Source organism: Echinops telfairi, unplaced genomic scaffold, assembly GCF_000313985.2.
Source record: "Echinops telfairi isolate 266 unplaced genomic scaffold, ASM31398v2 ScPeMD7_70;HRSCAF=299, whole genome shotgun sequence".
NCBI classification, from domain to species: domain Eukaryota; kingdom Metazoa; phylum Chordata; class Mammalia; order Afrosoricida; family Tenrecidae; genus Echinops; species Echinops telfairi.
Genome location: NW_022103968.1, coordinates 10,680,519 through 10,685,727, shown reverse-complemented (window position 1 = coordinate 10,685,727; position 5,209 = coordinate 10,680,519). Strand labels below are relative to the sequence as shown.

The window sequence follows — 5,209 nt, the reverse complement described above, 5'->3', positions numbered from 1 at the left end:
CTAAAGGTGTTGAATCCACCCCTTGTCCCGTCGGTCATCCTTCATGCCTCCTCTACCCCTGGAACGACCTGAACCTCTGTCTTCAACCAGCTGAAGCAAGTTGGGATTAATTGCTTGATTGGCTTCCTGAAGCACAGAGATAAGGTCGCTCACTTGCTGTATGTTATTAGGTGTAAAGAAAGTGTATGCTGTGCCCGTTTTGGTACTGCGATCGTTTCTTCCAATTCGGTGAATATAATCCTCTAAGTTAGGGTAGTCATAATTGATGACAAATTTCACATCTTCCAGATCTAGCCCTCTGGAGGCCACATCTATAGCAATCAGAATAGGAGTTTTTCCATGTTTGAATTCATTTAGAACCCAGCCTCACTCCTGTTGACTCTTGTGGCCATGGATACCTATGGCAGGCCACCCATCTCTCCTCATTTTTCTGGTAAGTTCACCGCATCTTCTTTTGGTTTCAACAAAAACAATGGTTTTATTCTCCTTCTCACTCATTATCTCTTCCATTAGACGAATCCGTTTTTCATCCTTCTCACGACACACATCCACAAACTGAAGAATGGTTTGGTTGCTCTCGGTTCCAACGCACCGATGTTTATGTGAATGTTTCAGGGAATCTTCATCAAGCCGTCTTACTCCTTTTGGCCAAGTTGCTCTCCACATTAAGGCTTGTCTGTCGGGTCTGAGCTGGTCCACAATCTTCCTTATTTGGGGCTCCAAGCCCATATCAAGCATTCTATCAGCCTCATCAAGGACAAGGTAAGTTGTTCTCAGACTGGTTTTCCCACTCTAAAAAGTCAATCCGTTTTCCAGGTGTTGAATACAGATTTCCACACCTCTCTCCATATCACATAGCTGTAGTCCCTTGGGAGCTCCACCATAGATGCAAGTAGACTTCAAGCGGCATGTTCTACAGTATTCAGCAGCTACCTGCTGTACCTGTTGGACCAGTTCTCGAGTTGGCGCCAGCACCAAGCAAATAGGCCCATCACCTCTCTCTAGGAATGGCTGATGATTGATGTGGACAATGGCAGGCAGCAAGTAAGAACGTTTTCCCGGATGCAGTCTGTGCTACTCCAACCATATCCAATCCACTTAGAGCAACTGGCCACCTCTGAGTTTGAATGGCGGTAGGTTCTGTAAAGTTCTGTCTTGCAATCGCATCCATGACATTTGCAGGGAAGTTTGCTTCATAAACATTCAAAACTGGCTTCGGGCAGTTGTGTCCTCTAACTGTAACTTCCTTGCTTCTTCTGTTATGTCTCCACATTTTACGCTGTGCGCCCAGCCAAATCAGGATGTTTTTGATAAAATTTCTTCTCAAATTTGGGCAGTTTGTCGAGATTCCACTTCTTTTTAACTAGTTTCTCCCCGAGATTTCCGAATTTCTTTCCAGACAGGGGCACTCCCCTACTTCCTCCAAATCGAGGTGCCCCAAACCCTCCATCCCAGCCACGGTCTTGGTCATTCAAATAACCTGGTGTCAATGGTTGCGGTTGGTGGGGAATGAAGTCAAGAGAATACGGTGTGAAGAGTCGCTAGGGATGGCGACTGCGACGCCTTGCCGGGGCGGTAGTGGCGACCAGCCAGCGATGACACGAACAGGGATGCATGGCTCAGGGACCACCAACCCCATAGCTCCTGACCTGCTGACCTCTGCCATGCCTGCCACTTGTCTTAAAGAGGATGAGCTCTCTAGAAAGAGCTGCAGAGGGAGCTTCTAGTGCAGCGGTTCTCAACCTGTGGGTTGCAACCCCTCTGGGGGTCTGTCGAACGACCCTTTCACAGGGGTCGCCTAAGACCATTGGAAATATGTCTTTTCCGATGTCCATCTCCAGGCAGGTCTGCCCACATGCAGATACGCCCACATATGAGTACCTGGTGTGAAGACTGTTACCCAGGCTATAGCATGCTTCAAGACAAAATGTCATTTATCTGTCATTAGAAATAGATATTTCCCAATATATAATTATATATTGTTTTTTGTGATTAATCACTGTGCTTTAATTATGCTCAATTTATAACCATGAAAATACATCCTGCATATCAGTTATTTACATGATGATTCATAACAACAGCAAAATGACAGTGATGAAGGAGCAACGAAAATAATTTTATAGATGGGGGGTCACCACCACATGAGGAACTGTATGAAAGGGTCACGGCATCAGGAAGGTTGAGAACCACAGTTCTGGTGACTTGTGCAGAGGCAGCCTGAGTGACTACCTGCTGATCTCAGGCTTCAGTCTGCTGTGTCCCTTCAGGAGAACAAGCAAAGTCCTTTGGTTCATTCCAAGAAAAGACAATCATCATGACTGGTTCTGTTCTGGGTTTTGTTTGTGTGCTTAACCTACAGGTAGAGCTCTCAGAAGCACACAAATGAAGAGATGTGTAGGGACATTTCTGGGACAATTCCCAACTCGAAGCCTCCATGTCTCAAAAAGCAATGTCCTACCCACCCAGGGGGGTGCCAGTGGTTCGGGCTCATCTACTAGCTTAGAGGTTAACAGTGTGACTGCCCCGTGGTGCGTGCAAGAAAGGCCTAGCAATCTGCTTTTGTAAAGATCTGTGGGGCAGTGTGACTCCTAACTCACAGATGAGGTCGCGGTAAATAGTAGTCAACTGGATAGCAGTGAGTTGTGTTGAAATTAACCCACGTATCTCCTGCTGAATTCGTTTCTCTAGTCAATCTGGCTTAACACAGGGAGAACTGGATGAAACAGGTATAATTCTGCATGGACTGAACCACAACTAAACTCAATGTCGTTGAGTTGATTCCAACTCCTTGAGACCCTCAGGTAAAACTGCCCTTGTGGATTTTGGAGACGTAACTCTTCAAGGGAGTGGAAAGCATTGTCTTTCTGCAGAGGAGCAGCTAATGGTTTCCATCCTCAGACCTTGCGGTTAGCAGCCCATCGTGTAACTCGCTGTGCCACAAAGGCTCCTCATAAAAATCAGTAGCAAGCTTACCTACTGAGCACCTCTTTTGGGTGCCTGAGCACCTCCACCCCGTCCACCCCTCTCTGGCTGAGTTAGGGGATCCTCCCAGTTCTCTCCAACGTGACCCTGTGCGCTTTCCTCTGCGTCTTCATCACCCACCGAACGTCCTGAGCATCGAGTTCATGTCTTACTCATCTCTGTGGCTCCAGTGACTAGACCAGACCTTGGCTCATAGCGACCGTCCAGAAGTTTGTTGCATGCATGAATAAGCCAGGCTGACGTGGTGTTCAAACCTGCCCTTTCCACACTCGTTGTGAAAACCACAAACACGTTGGTCCCGCTTTCTCCAGCTCCCACAAGAAGGACGCGGGCTGTTTCCCGGCAGGAAAGAGAGATGAGCTGACCTTGTCCTCGCGACTGAATGAGTAGAAAAAGACGGGAAAGGCTCCCTTTTCGAGTTGCAGAGACACATTTTTGGATCTAGTTAGGGGAAGGCAAATGGAAAGATCGATATGCTGCTTTTTGTGATGATTAGGAAAATACGGCCCTAGAACCACAAGTCCGTGTTCTGCTAGCTGGGGCTGTAATTAGAGATGGCCAACACGACTCTGGGCTTTGCTAAGCGCTTCCTCTGTCCACAGTGAAAGGCTTTCATTTTTTCCTTCTTCTTCTTTTCTCATGGAAGGAGAAGCCTAGATTGAGCTCCTGCTCCCAGGCCCCTCAGAAATGAAGCCTCAAGGTTGAACACTTCAAGGTCTCAATGGCTGATCTTGACCCTAGCCTTCGCTGCAAGGTCTCATGCTACTCCAGACTGATCTCTTCCGAGGCAAGCAGACCATTGAATTGATGCTGACTCATAGCAACCCCATAGGACAGGATCCAACTTCCTTGTGAGTTTCCAACACAGTAACTCTTTACAGGAGTAGAAAGTCCATCTTTTTTCCACAGAGCAACTGGTGGTTTTGAACTGCCAGCCTGTAGATCACAGCCCAACTCGTAACCACTATGCCACTAAGGCTCCGTATTGGTGATAGAAATGTGGAAACTGGAAATGAAGAGGAGGGATCAGTAGCTGGGAAATATGACCCTAATGTGGAAACAAAGCTGGCGATCACATGATAGAATTTTGCAAGACCAATGACTTCTTCATTGTAAAAACTATTTTTCAGCAATGTCAATGGCAATTATATACCTGGATCTCGCAGATGAAATGCACTGAAATCAAATCAACTCTAGCTGTGGGAGGAGATGATGAAGAAACTGTCATTTGCCAAAGCCAGGTCAGCAGCTGACTGTGGTGCAATCAGTGGCTCATCACAGAATTCAGGTTGAAGCTGAAGAAACTTAAAAGAAGTCTAAGAGAATCAAAATATGACCTCGAGTATATCCCATCTGAATTTGAGTCATGGCTTAGCTGTCGCTGTCCCAGAGAAGACTTCCTAATTACTGTGCCTATCACGCTCGATCTTGGTCCTCGCTTGTTTCCCTTGATAAGAAACTGACAGTTACCTTATTTATTCATCCACAGAGTGTTGGCTGTGCTTCTCCTGAGAATCTGAGCCCTGAAACAGCAAGGACCACGCCCATCTTGCTCACTGTTACAGCCCGGCACTGAGCGCAGTGCCCGGTGCATGGTAGACTCTTGCAGGTTTGGAGGAATATTGGTAAAGGCCCAATGAAAAAACGCCACCACTCTGCAGTCTCCTCTGCCACCCCCATCCTCCTGTTGACAGTGGCCATTCCTTTCTCCACGTGCTTGTGGAGGTTGTCACCCACATCGCTCTGTGGGCAACCAGTCCAAGAGTAGCACTTAGTACTTTGTCTCTCTTAAAAAAAATCATTTTATCGGGGGCTTGTACAGCTCTTTTCACAATCCACATATGCATCCATGGTGTTAAGCACATTTGTACATATATTGCTATTAACATTTTCAAAACATTTCTTTTTTCCACTTGAGCCCTTGGTATCAGCTCATTTCTCCCCTCCCGAACCCTCCTGCCCTCATGAACCCTTGATAATTTGTTTAAAACTTTGTTCATGTCCTACAGCTACCACTGTCTCCCTTCACCCATTTTTCTGTTGTCCCATCCCCTGGGAGGGGGTTGTATGTCGATCATTGTGATTGGTTCCTTCTTTCTCCCCCCACCTTCACCTTACCTCCTGGTATTGCTACTCTCATTATTGATCCTGAGGGGTTTATCTGTCCTGGATTCCCTGTGTTTCCAGTTTCTATCTGTACCAGTGTACATCCTCTGGTCTAGCCAGA

The 5,209-nt window shown here is 46.8% G+C and overlaps 1 pseudogene; it reads right to left on the bottom strand.

The window, feature by feature from the left end:
• LOC101647824 lies at positions 1 to 4,576 on the bottom strand (annotated as a pseudogene).
• Between the last annotated feature and the right edge of the window lie 633 nt (positions 4,577 to 5,209).